Source organism: Parasteatoda tepidariorum, chromosome X1 (assembly GCF_043381705.1).
Source record: "Parasteatoda tepidariorum isolate YZ-2023 chromosome X1, CAS_Ptep_4.0, whole genome shotgun sequence".
NCBI classification, from domain to species: domain Eukaryota; kingdom Metazoa; phylum Arthropoda; class Arachnida; order Araneae; family Theridiidae; genus Parasteatoda; species Parasteatoda tepidariorum.
In genome coordinates, this window is record NC_092214.1 from 30,124,768 (window position 1) to 30,144,461 (window position 19,694).

The 19,694-nt window shown below is 25.1% G+C and overlaps 1 long non-coding RNA gene across 1 annotated transcript in view; it reads right to left on the reverse strand.

Moving 5' to 3' along the window:
• LOC139427060 (uncharacterized) overlaps positions 1 to 19,694 on the reverse strand; it is a 179,220-nt gene that overhangs the window by 34,549 nt on the left and 124,977 nt on the right. Inside the window, exon 2 of the long non-coding RNA XR_011638215.1 lies at positions 14,688 to 14,724. This is a non-coding gene — a long non-coding RNA (uncharacterized lncRNA). The remainder of the gene's footprint in view (positions 1 to 14,687; positions 14,725 to 19,694) is intronic.

The window sequence follows — 19,694 nt, forward strand, 5'->3', positions numbered from 1 at the left end:
GAATTGCTCTTTAATGAAAAGTTTGAAATGTGATAAGAAATAATGCAGATTAAAATTATGATATGAAATAATACAGATTTTAAACTTGGATATAATATTTGTGATATTATACTTCAAAAATTACTTTATAAAAATGATACCATGAATATGAGACATAATTAGACATGATGATACTATATATATGATATAAAAATGATTCTAAATGTAATACACTGACATGGGCATATTTCTGACTGACTTTGCTGACTTGAGCATATTTCCTTCAGTTCTGAATGAAATAATGTACTGTTTTATAAAAAATATGCTGCATTAATTATTATTTTGAGTGAGAAAAAAGAATTAATCTGCCAATACTTTGCTGACTTTATTACTTGTTTTTGAAAAATTAAAAATAAAACAAAAGGAATAATATTCAAGAAATCAATTTATTAGAATTATTTTAGTCGTCACTCATAGCTAATATTGCACAAAAAAATAAATAAACTTTTATTACTATTTTTGATTCGATTAAAAGGAAATTGAAATAAAGCTATCGTAATCGTTGTTTCTATTTTATTTATCAGCCTTTAAATTAAATAAATTGAATAAATGAAGTATAAAACGTTTCTTATACTTGCTGCCTAACTTTGATGGTTTATATTTTAAGTAAGACTCAGCATATTTAATATTTTAGTGATTTTAAATATTCACCAACTTTTTTCAAATATAACCCATATCAGAATTATTTACTTAATCATTACCAAAATCATTTTTGAAAACTAATAAAAAGTAATTTTAATATAAAAAAGTAAGCTAATTAAATGCATTTGAGTATTTCATTTTTCACAATGAATATATTTGTCATAAAAAAAATAGTATAATACATTTGTTACAAAATAATCACAGACCCAATCATGTTAATTTAAAGGACTCAGTTTTGTTCCCAAGCAATTCATGTGAGCCTTAAAGTTTTAAGTGTCGTATATTATTCCGAAGGTCCCACATCTTTCTATTACAATCTACATTTTTTAATCTATCTTTCAAAATATTTATATAAAAATATCGTAAATATTACCCAGGAAACTCATGATTCTCATATACATTTGATTTTGTTGTGTGAGGTAATTTATCATTATTTTGCCAGTTTTTTAGTTATGTTCTAAAACAATTCTTGTTTCATTGTTCTTTAAATTGCTTAATTAGAGTTAATGAGGTTTTTGTTCCAGAATTGTCATTTTAGAATAAGTTGCATTTTGTTTGATAAATCTCTCTTTAAGCGTTTCATTGGATAGAATTCTGATACATTCTCATTTTCAAGTTTAATTTTAACACTGTGAGAAAAAATATGGTTGAAACTATTAGAATATGATAATACTTACTGTGGTTCTGATTCTCTAGAAACACCAAAAAGCTTAATAAGTTTTACCGAAGTATTTTGGAAATGATATTGGTGGAAGTAAAAATAAAATATGCTTTTATAATATGCGATTAAGTTTGGAAAATATTGTAAAATAAGGTAATTTTAACATGATACCTTAGAGCATGGCGTAAAAACCATTCATTTGGGTAAATTTACTTTTCTGCTATGTATTTTTTACTAAATGTGGGATAATAAGAACTATAATTTTGAAAATTAGAATTTCCCGTAAAACGCTAACATATCAACGGAAAAATTACTAAATGAACTGTCATTTTGGTTTGATTAAGAGAAACAAATTTTTTTTAACCATAAATGTTATTACCATACAGTACGGTAATTTTACCAGAATTTTCTTCTCCGTGCAGAAATCAGGCAAGATAATCTTCTTGACAGGCAGTTGACCACATCATTCACAAAAAATTACAAGACCCAGTTATAATGTTCACGTTTTTATCATCCAAGCGCTCCAACAATTGGACATGTTTTTTTTTCCTTAATGTTATTTATTAATGCTTTTTGAAAATATCAATTATGAAAATTGTGCACAGCTTACTTTCCTGCCAGAAGTGAAAAATGCATCAATGACGTTACAAATCATTAGTTTTCTAAAAATTAATTTCAGTTTAAATGGATTTTTTTATTATTTGCGGAACATTCTTTTCTTCTTGTTCCAGTAGTAATAATATCAATTTATTTATTTTATTTGGTATTTAAAATATCAAAAAGAACTACTTATTATTTGGCTCTTACTGAATTTTATTTAGTTGTCTTATACCTAAATTTATATTTCTGTAATAAATAAAAATACAAAAAAAAAATTAAATGTGTCAGATAAAATTCCTTCTTGCCATAGTTTAAATATTGCTTACTTCATATTATAGATTTCACAACAACATTCAAAATTTTAGTTATTGCTTAGTAATTAGCCTCATTAAAGTTTCTTTCTTAATATTTTTATGTTGAGTTGATTAATATTTACATTCATTTTTCGTTCATGTTCATTTTTTGTTCTATTCTTACATTAACTTCCTTATTCTATCAATCTGATTAATTTATTGCGAAGTTTTTTTTAGCAAAACTATTTCAAAACATCCCTTTTAAATATACATTTGCAGGTTATTTACTTATAGCTCATCAAACAGTAAAATCTTATGGTTCTGAAATAAAAATGAAATAAACACTCATGGATACAGCAATAGTTGTTATTTCAAAATATATTAGACTTTAGAATTGTCATTTAATTGAATTTCGATAATAAATCTTAACACAGGAATTATTTTGAAACATCAATATTTCCTAACACTTTGACAAAATACCCGGAATGAAATACGTCGATATTATGAATGAATATTAAATTTACAGATTAAAATATTTAATTCATAATTTTTTGTATATCTTATTGTTTTCCGCATTAACTGACATTTAGAATAAAATTTTAATTTGTTTCGCAATTATAAAAACTTAGTATAGCAGAGTGCTGCAAAGAACTAAGAGATTTGTTTTTATTTATTTTCCTTATGAAATGCAACTATATTTTTAATTTGTTTTTACTTGTAGAAGAAATAAAATTTCAAAGAGAACAAAGGATTTTTTTTCTATGTTTTTTTTTACAAAAACAAAGTTTAGAGCTATTTAAAGAAAAATTAATCGAGTTATTATTTTAACAAAAACAATATATTTTAAATATTATTATAATTGATTATGGCATTATTCAAAATAAATAAATATATAATATGAAAAAAATGTTGTTTTAAAGAGGTTTAATGAAATGGAAAACTATCTATCAGCTTCTGTGAATAAGGAACATTAAGCTTAAAATTAACCTTGGAATTAGATTATTAGTTCTCAAAAACATTGACTGTTATAAAAAAGAGATTTCTTCTAAAAATATTCCTTTTATTAAAAAAAAACTACCATTAAAAGAGGGATTTTACAAAAGATTCAATTAGGGAAAAAAACTGAATTTAGATTCGGATTTAGATTAGGAAACGGCTAGATTTAACACAATCCAAAATTCGTCAATATACAGAAAAAAGCTACATATCTAGTACTGTTTGGACTCTGAATCTTTACCTTCTTACATCTAACCATTGTAATTTGGTTTATATAATTCTTTAAAGTTTTGATACATTCTATATTGCGAAATGTACGGAGAGTTTAATTTCCATGCATGCTACATCATCGAATTAACGTTATTGCAACAAAAGAAAACGTTTTTATCCAGGTCTTATTAAAATAACCAATTTACAAGTTATGATAAATCACCAAACAATAAATGAAAATCGAGCATTCCTAAAAATTTCAGAAAATCGAGCATTTCTAAAAATTTCAGAAAATCGAGAATTTCTGGAATATTTTGATAATGGGTTCTTTTGAAATAAAAAAATTGACTATTAAAATTGAAATTTTACATATTAGATTTTTGTATTTAAAAAAAAATATTTTAAAAGCAAATAAAAATGAACGATTATAAATTTTTATCTTAAACCTGTGCTAAAATCTGTATAATAGAAATTGAAAGTAGTAATAAAAGCTTTGAAAATAAAATTTGTATTTTCTGAGAATTCTGGGATTTAAATATTTCTCAATCTGACTAAAAATATTTTTTTCAAATATGTATACGATCACGATGACAACTTTTGATTGGCTTGCCATTTTCACTGTCTAGTAAAAGTATTTTATGTCTAGTAAAAGTATTTACATAATAATCAAGAATACAATTGTAAATATTTTTTGTCCGTTTTTGAGTTGACAACTGAAAAGTAGTTTTCTAATTCGCATTAAAATTAAAAGTATAATATGTGAGTGAAGATTTGTAACTTATGCATATTTTCTGAGGTGGAAAAATCTTTTAAAATGTATTTTAAGAAATATGCAAATAAAATAATAAAATATTTTTAATTTTTTGCTTATTCGTGCAACTAAAATATACTTACATGCTATTTATTCACTTGCGCCGAATGTTGAATTGAAATTTAAAAAAAATATTTCTCAGAAAATAAGAAATAAGTTCACATATTTTTATTTCTCCTTTTAAATATTTAAATATAGACTTTAGAAAGTCAGTTTTTAAATTCACTACATTTTAAAAGACTTATTAAATCCACGGCGTTTTTTTTTTAATTTGTCAATAGAGTGCTGTATCATTTCCCTGTATACTCTTCACCCTTTAGCTGTACCCTTAAAACAATATATTTACTTTTCTGAATCACCACAGAATTATATATTTTGATAAAAGTTGCAATGCTTTGCAAAAACAACATAAAATAATATAACAACATGTTTTTATCTTCAACTTACTGGACATGTGCTTGTGGAATCCATATGAAGACATCAAATCGGTTTACATTTTTAACATTTATGATTCCCTTTTGAAAAAAAGATAAAAAAAAGTACTTTTGAAAACGTGAATCTTTATTCGATGTTTTTTGTGTTAATATATTTGTTCATGATTGATTTTAAAAATAAATTAACCTTTGATATTATTTTAAAATAGTAATCAATTTGTCATTCCCTCACTGAAGCATGAGGTTAGTAAATGATTGCAATGCATAAACTATTCAAAAGATAGGTTTGCTTAATTTCTTTTGCTTATTGCCTTTCGTAATTTAATAAGAAATTACACTTCACTTTATTTGCTTCAGATTTTATGGAGCTAATTATAGTTTAAAAATCTACAAAATATTTATATACTGCAATTGTTTCGACAAATATTTCTTTTTTCCATATAATGGTATAATCGGCTGAATTTATAGCTCTTTTTATTCGATTGTATATGGCCATTTAATCACTCATTATAATTATTCATAACCATAAGTTTTCCCAGGCTTAATATAAATCAAAAGCTTAAAAATTTAGTTTATTATTATAAATTAATTTTCATATAATTTAGCTAATATTTTTATTACATTATGATACTATTGATTGTCTAGAAATAATTTGTTTTGAGTGTTTGTTAAGATGTGATAAAACTTTTTATTTCAAAGGTTAATAGTTCGTAAATTGAAATCGATATCGAAATGACAATTATATGATTTTTAATATTTTACTTATTTTCCTTTAAAGTACTACTAGTTTTATTTTAAAAAGAATAAAACTCATGATCCAATAAAAAATACGTATTTATTTGAACAAAATAGAATTTTTTTTTCTAACCTTGTCTTAAAGTCCCTAACTACTCAAGAGTTTGTCTGTGCAATCAATGGATCCTAATAAATGAGAGAAGTCTATTAACGAGTACGACGAATGAAATTGTAATTTAACTATTTCTTCTTTCAACTTTACTATTCAAATTAATTTTTACCTTTTCAGTTTTCCTTTTATTTGTTGTTCAAAAATCAATAAATTTTTTCAATAATTTAAAAACTAATGTTACAGTAAGAAGCATTATTTAGTTAGGATATTCATATTAAAGCCGAAACAACATATTGATATAATACTCGACTTATACCACTTTAATAAAGAGAGCCTAATACGTGATAGATTTGCAATAGAGTGCGCAATAAAAAAATTAAATTTAACTATTCCTTCACTTAATCTTGTAATTAATTTTTCTTTTATTGTATAAGCTTTTTCGTGCTTTCTTCCTGTTTTTTGACAGCAATATTTTTAATTTTTTATTTTTAAAAATTATTAGACTTATATTACAATAAGGTCTAGTATTTAGTTAAGGCGATCATTTGCAATGAAAATGAAACTAAACATTTAGCTTGTTATTACGAATATATCCTAACAAGTTAGAGGAATACAATAGCATGCACAATGAATAAGATTTTAATTTTGCTTTTCCTTCATTTAATACTACAGTTCAAATTCCTTTTATTATTATTTTATTGCTCAATTTTAGTTTTTTTTACAGCAATACAATGTTTATTTTGATCAGAATAAAACTCATGTTCCAGTAACAGATATTATATAGCTAGGGCATTCATATTAGCATCAAGAAAACTTGTTATCTTGTCTTTAAATTCATATCAATTTAATGAATTAAACCTAACAAGTGAGAGAAGTAGTACAGTAACTTACTCAATGAATAAGATTGTCATTTTACTATTCCTTCATTTAATTTTACAATTTGAATTTTTTCTATGAATTTATTGTTCGATTTTATTAATTTTTTATTTTGATTAGAATAAAACTAATGTTTCATTTAGGGTTAGTATAAAGTCAGGGCATCCATATTAGCAACGAGAAAACGTGTTTATCTTGTTTTTAAACTCATGTCAATTTAATGAATAGAACCTAACAAGTGAGAGAAGTACAATAACGTGCACAATGAATTGAATTTTAACGAATGTATTAATATCTTATTAATGCATAAACATTGTTCTTAACAAAGTCAAAATGTAACGCATAAACCTTAATCTCGATAAGGCATAATTAAAATGCAAATCGTGCGTTGTTTTCAAACAAATTACTCACAATGCAGAAAAATGAGATTAATCTTGCTCATTAATGCAATATTTTATATGTCTTATGCAGTATTTTGTATGTTCATGCTTGAAGGGGTTGTATGCAGATCTTAACTCGATGAAGTTGTACAAATGTTCACTCAGAACACAACGACCCATTTTATATTCATTGCTGTTTATGAGATTTTAAAGAATATTTGCGTTCAAGCGATCATTACTGTTATGTTGTTGTCCTCCTGACTAGCTTGCTGAAATATTCAGCATCGATTCCGATTGGCGTATCGGATGAAGATGTGATTTTTGCAAAGCATTAGAAAGTGATTTGCGATTTATAATTTTAGGCTTTCTGTACGACGCTCGATTTCTTCTTTTGTTGATTCGTTTTGAGATTTAGTTTGAGCCCTAACTACAGAAATTGAAATTCTGTGCACCAATTTCGAAGGGAGCCAACCAGAGACAAATGATACCGTAGTGGACGGAACAGAAAGAAGGGGAAGTAGCATTAAGTAGCCCTAAGCTGACTGCTCATTAACATAGTCAAAATAGAATTTTTGCTTCTTCTATAGTATTGATGTTCTCCTCCTTTACTATTCAAGATGCAGGAGAGATCTTAAGATGCATCAGAAGAAAGGTGTGGCTATCATAACGGGTGGGGTGTCTTCCCATTCGTAGCTCTAAAATGTGTGCTGCAGTTTCAAATCCCTCCCACTTTCGCTTCTTCATCATGCTCCCTGATTGGTTCATTTTCATCGATCTACTAAATTTCTCTTCTATTCATCCCCGCCCTGAGCGCAACTTGCGCAAAAATGTTTCTTAAAGGTTCCAATTACCGATTTCTTTCTAGAAAAATGCTTATTAGAAGGGAATAAATGCTATTTAAGCAGAAAAGGATTATTTTTAACGTTGAAATTATCGAGCGCTTTGAAATCGCTACTTTGTTTTAAACTAGCATTGTTTTAAATATAGTTGTCTACCCTAACTAGACTAGATATATTTTTTACGTATTGAAAATAATACAGACCTAGAAGTATTTGAATATGCTTGTTATACTGAAAGAACTATAATTAAAATTTATTAGGTTTTCAGCCATGCCTTATGCTCTGCAATTTCATATTAAAATGTAATAAAAGAATATAAATTTTAAAAAATTTAAAAAAAAAATCTGTTGCAATAATTTAAACTATTATTTTTTGCAATTATTTTTTCTACTGTAAGATGTAAACCTTAATTGTTTACATTCTAGTAACACATTAAATAAACGATACCATTAGAGTTTTATTTATTGTTTTGCATGAACATTAAGTACAGATAAAAAGAAAAAAAACTTAATGTGAAACATTTTAAAAGTTATAACATTATATTTATAATTTCAAATATAAGCAGAATGTGCACAGCATTTTTTAATTGATAGAAATTTACATTACATGTTGGATATTTTTCGTTGTTTTTGCTTTAAAAATCAAAATTTATGAAAAATTGCTCAAAAAATTTAAAATATTTGTTTTCAAACTTTGTTGCACTTTTTAGCGATCAAATAATGTATCAAATGATGTTCATTATTTTAAACGTCTAACAATTCAACAATAGGCTTTTAATTTCCTCCTATTTAATCCTGATTTTATTCATTTATTTCTGTTCTAGAAATTAAACATATGAAACATAAAAAACCCTTTTTGTTACAATAAGAAAATTCTTCAAATTTAATTGATAGTGTTGCATTCAAGTATTGAAATTGTTGCAGTGTGTGCAGATATACAATAACAGACAAGTAAATTCAACATGGAAATATGCATAAAGTTTTTATTAAAATAGTTTATACGTGATGTTTTAATACTTACACAGAATCAGTCACATGCAAACTAATAATAGTTTTTGTGTAAATTATAATATTACGGTATTTTTCAGAATGAAGCAAACATGCACATAAAGCTTCTTAAATTTATGTCAAATATATTTAAAAAGAAAAAAAAATTAGATTTAAAAAAAGACGCCTTTTATTGTTCTTTGGTTAGACTTTTAAAAGCGTTAAAAATATGCAGGTTTAAATATTATCTACGATACTCTTAGTGAGTGAAATTATAAAGCAAAGTATTAGCTTTAAAATAATTTTTCCATAATCTTACCTCTTATTTAAAAAAATTCAAATAAATGTTAAAAAAATATTTTTATCACTGCCCTGTAGAATCTATGTTACTGAATTAATAATAGCAAATAAATAATTTATAAGTTAGTATATTATTTAAAATATTTTTAATAAAAAAGAACTTGAAAATGGGAAGAAGAATAATAATTTATTAAATGAGCATAATTTACTAAACGTAAAAAAAAGAAAAAAAAAAGAAGAAAAAGCTTTTGCTATTGAGCATACTAAGTTTTTAATAGTAATGGAATATAATTATTTTAGCATCAAGCAAATACGTATAAAAAACGAAACTAATAATAAAAATCAAAATTATTTATAAATAAAGTTAATTATAATTATAACATGAATTAATATTATGTATGTTTATAGTAATAAAAATTAGTAATTATAATTATAAATAAAACTACTAATAAAGCCAAGTCAATTGTTAATAAAAAATAATTATAAATAAATAAAACCAATAATAAATAAATAAAACTAAAAATAAATAAATAAATAAAAGTAAATAATTATACGTAGATTCAGACTACTCATATTGAGAAAATAACTAGTAATCATATCATCCATAAAAACGTTTAAAATGATGTAAACGTGAGGAGAAAAATGAGGTTGACTTCGAATTGAAACCTACCTGAACGAAGTTTCGAATGAGAGTGTGAGATAAGTAGAACGTTTATTCTTACCGAAATGTGTTTTTCCCATCCCTCAAAATGTATGTCAAAGTATCAATAGTGTTCTTACCCCCTTCCGATACAGCTGCTATTCTAATTTCTGAGTGAGATTTTGTGACCTACTTTGCTACTACTCTTTAGCACCAGAATCCCCTAAAAAAATATCCTTCAAGTGAAGAACTAGAGAAAAAGATGAAGTTTTTTCTTTTTTTTACATATATATTTTATTCTTCCTTTTCATGCGAAGAAACATCCTGAAACGATGGGAAAAGATTTTACTTACGTTTGACATCAGGAATTGGTTCTTAAGATTTGTTGATAAGTTTGAGATTAAAATTTTGTTGAGCATGTTTAAACCTGGTATTGCGTGTATGGTGTATTAAGTTTTAAAATCAATCCGATTCGATTTTTTTGTCAAAATTTATAGTAGCGACAAATATATAAAGGAAATAATATATAAAGAATAAAGAAAATCGTATAGAAAAAAGCGGTCTAAGCTGTTATTATCACTAACGTGCCAGTAATTTTAGTTTGAAATGAAACGCAATGGTATTAATAAATAAATGAAGAGAGATGTGTTAAATAAGTATACAATTGGCCCAAATACACAAATGTTTAAAAAATAAACATTTGAATTTATTTTAGATTTTATCTTTATTATTTTTTTTGATAGATGTCAATGATTTTTTTGAGATTATTCTCATCTTTATATATGCTTTGATTCCAACCTGAAGGTTTTTCATTAGTTTTGGCAGGAAAAAAGACAGTGCTATAAATTAATAAAAACGTCAACTAGAAATTTGAATTTGGTCAGATATTTTTACGTTTTTCTTTTTCAAATGAATGTCAAGGATTTTTTTAAAGATTATTCTCATTCTTATGAATATTTTGATACTCAATTTATTGGTTTTCATTAGTTTTGGTAGGGGAATAAAACAGTACTATAAATTAATAAAAACGTAGTCTTGATATTTAAATTTGGGCACATATTTTTACTTTTTTTTTAATGATTTGGATAATTTTGATTATTTTCCTCCTAATGCATATTTTGATACCAACCTAATAGAGGTATCAAAATATGTTATATATTTTGATAGGAAAAAAAACCATAGCTATAAATTAATAAAAACGTCACCTAGAAATTTGAATTCAGGTAGATATTTTCTCTTTTTCCTTTTTTTAATGCATGCCAATGATTTTTCACCTCTTTATGCATATTTCGATACCTAATTTACTGTTTCACTGGTTATGGCAGGGAAAAAAACAGTGCTAGAAATTAATTTTACATTTGAAATTGGGCAGATATTCTTAATTTTTCTTTTTTTTTAATGATTTCACTGATTTTGATTATTTTCCTCTTATTGCATATTTTAATACCAACCTGAATGTTTTTTATCAGTTTTGGCTGAGAAAAAAACAATGCTATAAAATGAAAAGCGTCATCTAGGCATTTGAATATGGGCATATACTTTTACTTTTTACTTTTTTTTAAGTAGATGTTAATGATTTTAAGATAATTCTTCTCTTTATGCATATTTTGATGTAAACTTACTGAATTTTCCTTATTTTTTTAGGAAGAAAACAGGACTTTAAATTAATAAAAACGACGTCTAGATATTTTAATTTGGGAGAATATCTTTACTTTTTCCTATTTCCTATATCTTTATCGTTCCTATTTTACCTTTTCCTATTTTAATATGTATCAATAATTCTTTTACAAAGATAATTCTCCTCCCTATACAATTTTGATACCAACTCGCTGGTTTACCATTAGTTATGGTTAGGAAAAAGCAGAGCCATAAACTAATAAAAACGTCGTCTAGACATTTGAATTTGGACAGATATTTTTAATATTTTTAAAATAAGAAAGTCCAAGATCATTTAAATCATTCGGTATAAGTTGGTTTTTACATTATCTTGTGTATCAAAATAAGAATGTTACATTTTCTGAATTTAGTTTGAATTAACTATAATTATTTTCAACATTTAACTTGGGAAATTACTTTAAAACTAAAGTTAATATTTTTGACGAAACTAAATCTTTAACTTCAAAATATAGTAAGACTTAAAAGACGTGTTTTTCAAAAGCATGAAATAATGATAATGAAATACAATTTAAAAAAAAAATTTCTGCTTTGGAACAGTGTCGCTAAAAAAAGAAATAATATAGAAATTTGACTTGGAAAAGAAACCATTAAAAATAAGTTTTGAAAACAAAAAATTTGAAACCGCTTTAATGTTTTAACGCGCGATAATTTAAAATAAATTAAAACTTGCTTTTTGATTAAAATCTAGTGTTTACAAAATCTAATAAGTAGATTTTTCCTCTAACTTAAATTTGTTTTAAAATCTTTTTATTTTAAGGTTCAAATTGTCTATAACATCTTCTTATTTAATTCAACAAGAGGAGTGTTTTGGCACATTTAAGAGCTTACATGTTATAATTGTGAAAGGACATTATCTATATGAACTTTCGTCTTGAAATCTTTTAAAGAGATTTTTTTCTATGAGATATTATCAAATTCAATAAAGTCATGTTTTTGGTTTTAGATCTTATTACTTCCTTTTTAAATTTCTAGATAGTAACAAAAACAAATTTTTATTTAAATCCCATTTTGAACCTATTTTATTTAATACTTAACTGATCTGAAATAATATAAAAATTGATAAATATAGAAAATTCTAAGTTCCATATTCAAGTATTCGAGGTTTTAAGAAAAACATAACTTATTTTATCTTTTCTATGTGTTTCTTCCGCTTATTTCCTCCCTTTTTAAAAATATTCTCAAGTTATAATTAAAATCCAGAAGTTATAGTGACTTTATTACTACTTAAAATTTCAAGAAATTGATAATAAATATTAGCAACTTTAATAAAATACTCATATTATCTACTGATTTTCTAACACGGCCCATACGTGTCCTTTAAAATAGTTAAACTGCTTACAGTAACGAAATAAAAACTTGTTAATTATCTTATATTTAGGAAATTTTTAATGCTACTGAAACAGTAAATTAAAACTGGTAATAACTTATTTATTTTAATCAATATTTTTAGTAAGATGCTTCCAAAATCAGTAAAAATTAATATTTTCGTACTGATAGTCAATGTATGCTGGTTATTTCCTTGCTGATTACTAATGTATATTGTGCATATAATATTAATGTAGTACATACATTATTATGCAGTACTATAAGTTAGTAGTGAATTTATTTATTTTTAGGAAACCATTGAGTAGATACAATATGTGTTAGGATATTATTTGATCATTCTCGTTCTGCAATTTAATTTTTTGATTAATTTTTTGCTATTCTAAAATACTGTTAATATAACAAAAATCAATAAATGTTTCATTTTCTTATAGAGGTTCCAAAAAGTATATACATTTGTTGCAAATAAAAAAGAAGAAATTTATTTCTACACTGAAAATATGTGCTTAAAAACACTGTCGGTTCTAATCGTTTTTATTTTCAAGATCTACATCAAAACATAAGAAGAAGAAGGAAAAAAAAACATGTTGTTGATAGCATAGAATTCTACATATACACATTTTTACACACATAATTTATACTTAATATTTCTCCTTTACTCACCAGTTTTCTAGAGCAATTTTTAGGCACTCATAATATTTTTTATTCGTAGTGATATTCCTTAGAATTTAAGAAATTTTTTACCTCCATTTCTGTCTAAATTTCCTTAGACTTTAGTTGTTATAAATGTATATGCATCAATAATACCAAACCGTGCACGTTTTGAAACAAGTGATTAAAAGCTAGGAATGCATGTGATAAAGAATAGTACAGAGAGAAAAAAAAATTTTAAAATTACTCTACTGTATGATAGTGACATTCTTAGAAAAAAAACAAACCGTAATTCTAGTTAATAAAAACAAAATACACGTCATTTAAATCATTCATTTGGTAATTTTTTGGTTTATATGGAATGTTTTACCGGAAATTCTGATTTTCATAATTATAATTCATATTATTACACATTTAGTAAGAAATTCAAAACTGAAATTTGTATTCAACCGAATAAATGGTTTCTATACCATGCTCTAAGGTATCGTGATAAAATTATCAAACTTTGCCACACTCATCAAATTTTTTCAGGTACTATTAAACCATATTTTGTTGTTAATTTTATTAAAATCTTTACTAAAGAGTTTTTTTTCCAAAAATTATCGAGCTTTTGGTGTCCCAATAGAGCCAGAAACACTGTTAGTTTTAATATATTCTGGTAGTTTTGACCATACGTTTTTCTTCGTGTAGTTTGAAAAAAAGCTAAATACAAATGTCTTGAATTTAAAAATTGATAAAAAATTTTTGTTAATGGTATTTCTTGTCATTTACGTAGAGACTAATAGATTTTGCTATTTTGTCATTTTTTCATCGGAAAAAATTACAAATATAAAGGGTTAGCAAATTTCTCTGGGAGACATTTCAGACTGTTTAAAAAATATATATTTTATGAGTCTGTAATTTTAAAGAAGAGTTACACTGATGTGAGAATGTATTCTGTTGGTATTTTTTCTAAATAATTTTTAACTATACGTATTTAATAAAATAGGCATAAAAACCTGCACTGTATTAAAAAAAGACTGTTTTGAAGGACAATTAATTTTAATATTTTTGTATCGATATTGTTTTGTCAAAATCAGTGTAATGTTATTATATTGCCATATGCTTATTTACTCAAGTGATATTAAAACTTCAATAATAGGAGTTTTATCCAGCTTAGATAGCTTTTGAGCAAAGCACAATAACTTTCTAAAATTGTTGTAAGAAAGTTAAGGATTTCACTTTTCTTAGACTTAGAAAGAATAATGCCATTTCTGAAAACGCGAGCATGAATATGTTCCTAAAACTTTTTCAGTGGCTAGATATATTGCCATTTATATACATTAAGTTTATATATTCTTTTACGAAAATGTTTCTGATATTATAAAAATATTTATTCAAATAAATAATTTACTTTTCTTAAATGAGACGCAAATGTGAATTTAAATTAAAATTATTTTTGTAAGTTGGAAGTATTGTTATAATGAAGGGAAAAAAACTTACCTGTTTCCCAAATACGAAGATGTTCTTAGAAATATACCTAAAATATGAAATAAATATTACTTACAATTACATTTTGATTTAAAAACAGGTAGATATTTGGACATATATGCAGTAACAAATTAATTTGAAAAAATTGTTAATTATTATTTATATGAGTTATTATAATATATATTTCGAATTAATGTTAACTATAATGGAATAACTTTTATAATTATTCATTTGAAAATTACCAAAATAGGGGTTATTTATTGGAGAAATTTAAATAAAAGGCGATTTGAAAATATAGCTTTCATATTGAATAAAATTGATTTAAATGGTTTTAAATTCCTGGCTGTCCTTAGAATTCACTGTAGTTAAGGGAATCGTTAAGTATTAAATTAATTCGGCTGAAAATTTTCAACGCTAATTTAGAAGAATGTTGTGATGACTTTTGACTTCACTATTAGAATTTTTAATCCTTAGTAGGGATTATAAAGATAAATACCGAAAGGCTATTATTCATTAAGGATTTACTTTACTTCCTATAACGAGGTAGAAACTTGAATAAAAGGTATAGAAATTAAAATCTGTTTACATTAATAACTTTAATCTCTAAAAGCAATCTAAATTCGTAAGAAATCTTAAGTAGTTTTGAATACGGAATTAGCAATAGATCTTTCCTGACTGTTTAAAAACTTATCCACTAACTGACAATGAGACGTTGCTCAAACAATAAGAAGTTAAGCAACTGGTATAAAAGTTTCTTTAAATTATTCAGATTCAAGCTGCCTATAAGTTAAATGCTTATATTCTTAACGAATTAAACTGAAAAACAAGTATATGAGTTTTAGAAATTGATTTTAAAGAGAAACATTGAGATATTAAATTATTAATTCTGAAGTTGATATTACGAAACAACTTCATAATTTGGATTTTAATAGTATTAAATACCTTAATATTGCGTTAATTCAGACGCAAACGTATTTATAAAGGATAGCTCAATTTCTTTACTAAAGTGTAGGAGATTTGTCAAAATTTCTAGAAAAAATGTAATTAGTGTACATGCAAAATTCTTAATTTTAACAAACATAAGATTAATTCTCATTTGAATCATAGTACAATAACAAAATTTGTGAAGTAAAGAAAAATTTTAGATAGTTCAGTGGAAAAAGTTTTCAGTCATTTCATGAAATTTTTATTTAAAACTATTTCAATTCAATCTACTAAGGATTTGTATTTCCTCATTAAAGCTTCGTTTTTCTTCGTTTTTTTTTTTTTTTTGATAAAAAATAATTTTAAATCAAATAGAACAACATCCAAACTTTTTGAAATCCAGTATTCGAGTACTTAGTCTCGTCAAATTGTTCAACAATTAAACAAAAGGGAACGACTACATCAAGGAAAAGGCAGAATAAATAGCCAAATTGGACATATGAGGGTGAAAAAATCGTGAGAAGAGAAAGGGGAGTCAAATGTTAGACTAGTAAAAATTTTAGCACTATCAGACAATTTGTTTCTAGATTCTGTGTAGTAGATAGTTTATTGGTTAATGTCGTTATATTGTGAAAGTTTTAACAAAGAATTGCATTGTAAATTCTATGCTTTTAATAAATATTTTATTGCAAATTTTTTGAGTTGTCGGTTCAAATTTTGTTACCGGAAAAAACATTTCAGGTAAAATTAGCTTACTGTATGATAATGACATTTCTGGATAGAAAAGAACCAATTTAGGATAATAAAACCAAAATAGACTGTATTTATACCCTTCATTTGGTAATTTTTCCGTTCATATGGTAACGGTTTACCAGAAATTATGTTTTTAAAAATTTTAGTTCTTATAACCACAAAAAATTACTCCTCCCCCCCAGAAAAAATACAAAACTGAAAAATAAATTTAGCCGAATAAATGGCTTTTATGTTATGCTGTGAGATCACCTCTTATAAAAACCACGTTAACCACCACCATTTTAAAATTATCAAATTTTGCCAAACTAACCAAATGTTATTGTTAATTTTGTCAAAATCATTACCAAAGCGCTTCGGTAAAAATTGCCGAACTTATTCCTATGGAGCAGACACAAGCTAAATTTTGCAATATTCAGATAGTTTTGACGATACATATTTCTTCATGTAAAATTCTATACACTACTGAGCAAACTATTGTAGTATTTTGTTTTTCTCTTAATTCACGTTTGCGATGATAATAAATAATATTTTTAGAAGTCATGAATTTTTTTTAAGGGTTTACATTCATGTAAGGGTAACGTTCATGTATTTGTAATTTTATAACAGAACCAGAATGTTTGTGCCAGAATTTAGGATATTTTTATTATATTATTTTTGAGAAAGCTTTCTTGCTCTGAAAGTAATGTACTGAATAAGGTTTGTTATGCATAATTCAGCTTTCTAAAGTAAAGATAAAAACAAGAGAAAAACTTCTTTCCTGACTAAATATTAAATAAAAATATTAATAAAAATATATTTAATCTATGGCATTAAAACAACAACATGGAATCCTGCCAAATATTGACTAGGCCTTATAATAAATAGAAGCTAATGAAGCAGGTTGGAAATTTTTTGAATACTAGTTTTTTTCGTTATATAGTTAATTTATAGGAGGAAAAACGAGCTAATTTAAAATTTTGGCTTGTACTAAATAATTCTTATATTTATTTTTACACATTTCTTATAATAACAATAAAATAGATTTTTAAACTAAGTTCTCTAAAGTTTCAGGTTAAGAAACTGAATGTGCCGAAATTAAGGGGGCACGGGAAAAATAAAAATGTAAAATTTTGAAAGAAATTGAGATCACCCCTTAAGGTTGATATTTCTTTTAAAACGCAAAAATTTTTGTTCCGATCTTTGTGAAATAAAAAGTGTATTAATAAAAATATATTTAATCTATGGCAATAAAACAACAACATGGAATCCTGCCAAATATTGACTAGGCCTTATAATAAATAGAAGCTAATGAAACAGGTTGAAAATTTTTTGAATCCTAGTTTTTTTCCTTATACAGTTAATTTATAGGAGGAAAAACAAACAAATTTAATATTTTGGCTTGTACTGAATAATTCTTATACTTATTTTTACACATTTTTTCATAATAACTATAAAATAGATTTTAAAACTAAGTTCTCTAATGTTTCAGGTTACGAAACTAAACATGCCAAAATAAAAGGAAAAATAAAAATGTAAAATTTTGAAAAAAATTGAGAGGACCACTTAAGGCTGATATTCTTTTTAAAACGTAAAAATTTTTATTCCGATGTTTGTTCCTTAATGAAATTGTTCCTTGTTTTAAGAAAGTGTTCACATTTATACTCTAGAGCTTTAGGATATGCATTTCAAAATTTTTAGGTGTTCAAAATTACGAATTTTTTTAATTACATAGAAATAATTTTTCTTAGTATAACTTTGTATTAGTTGCAGAAAGTTCTGGAATTATTTTAAAATTTTATGATTCTTTTATTACAAAAATATGATCATAACTTTTGGGTTGATTTTTAATATTTTTTGTTAAACTCTTAATTTCTGTTAGTGTATTGTTACGAAAAATGTTTCGAGCAAAATAGAGCAAGATAAAATTTTTATTTGTCAAAATTAAGTAAAGACCAATGAATGATAAGCATTTCTACAGATTGGTTATAATTAAAATTAACTCTAATTAAGCCAGCATACCGCTCTGGTTTAAATGTCGATGAAACTTTGTTTATACTCTACATGGACTGTATTAACAAAATGGTTCTAATTTCAACAACCAGGTGATAATAGGGCGTGCATTAAGAAATGTAAAAACATGAATCGAAGACTCAAAAAATTTGTTAAATTATAGGAAATAGTAAATGGATGTTCTATTATTGTGAAAGAGTGTGTTCTATTATAGTGTGTTCTATTTTGTATCAAGTTTGTATAAAGCAGGAACCATTTGTTTTACAGATTTAATTTCTCCCATGTTCATATAAAGTATAAAACTAAGTTTACTTCACCCGCAACCAAGAGAATGAACTTAGTGACTTTTGTTATAACAATCCAATATATTTCAATGTTGGATTAAAAACAATCTCACATGATTTAAAATCTTTTATAACTGGATTAATGTTGTCCACTGGTAATGTTGTACTTGATTTTAAATGCAATGGAATTTTTATTTTAGTGTTAACTGTGTTATTTTATTCATTTTAGTGAAAAAAAAGGATGATATTCAAAAATAAAAAAATAAGTAGCGTAGGTAGTAGTAAAGTATATATATATGTTTTAATCAGAAAATTAAACATTGTATAAATTATTTCATTGTTTTAATACAGTTTATAGGCTAAATTGTATTAGATAATAAATTGTAATACTATTCCATTTAAAAATCTCAGCTTGCAGTCAATGTCAATTACACTTTTTAAAAATAGATTGAACTGAAAATAACTTAAAATATCTTAAAATCCAATTTTTAGACATATAAAGAAAGCTTTTGAATAAAATACATATTTCATTATATTCTGTAAAATATTTACAGCAGCAGTATCTCAAGAGAAACACTTTCATTTGACACCGTTGTAATCACATGAATGAACTATTGTGTCAATAGAAAATACTCGGAATTACTATTATTTTCTACATTAAACTTTAAATGTTTTTGAAGATTATATTTCCTATTACCGTCATTCGGGGCTACTTTGTGCACGATTTCGCAATTTTTGAACTTTGACAGGTAAAAAAACTATGTTAATTCAAACTTTAGTAAAATGTATCGATATTATATTCATAACTGGACTCAGACGAGTGAATTTGATCAATATTGGCATTATTTGTATGTAATATTTACGAATAATAAGTCAAAACATACCTTGCACAAAGTAGCCCCCAAATGGGGCTACTTTGTGCAGCGATAGGAATTCAGTTTAATAATCATGTTTTTAGTAAAATATTGATATAAAATTGTTAAAAAAGTTAATTGTTGACATTTTTAAAGACAAAAACATCAAGATATGTAAAGATATTAGTTTGAAAATAATTTTCAGCGTTAAAAAA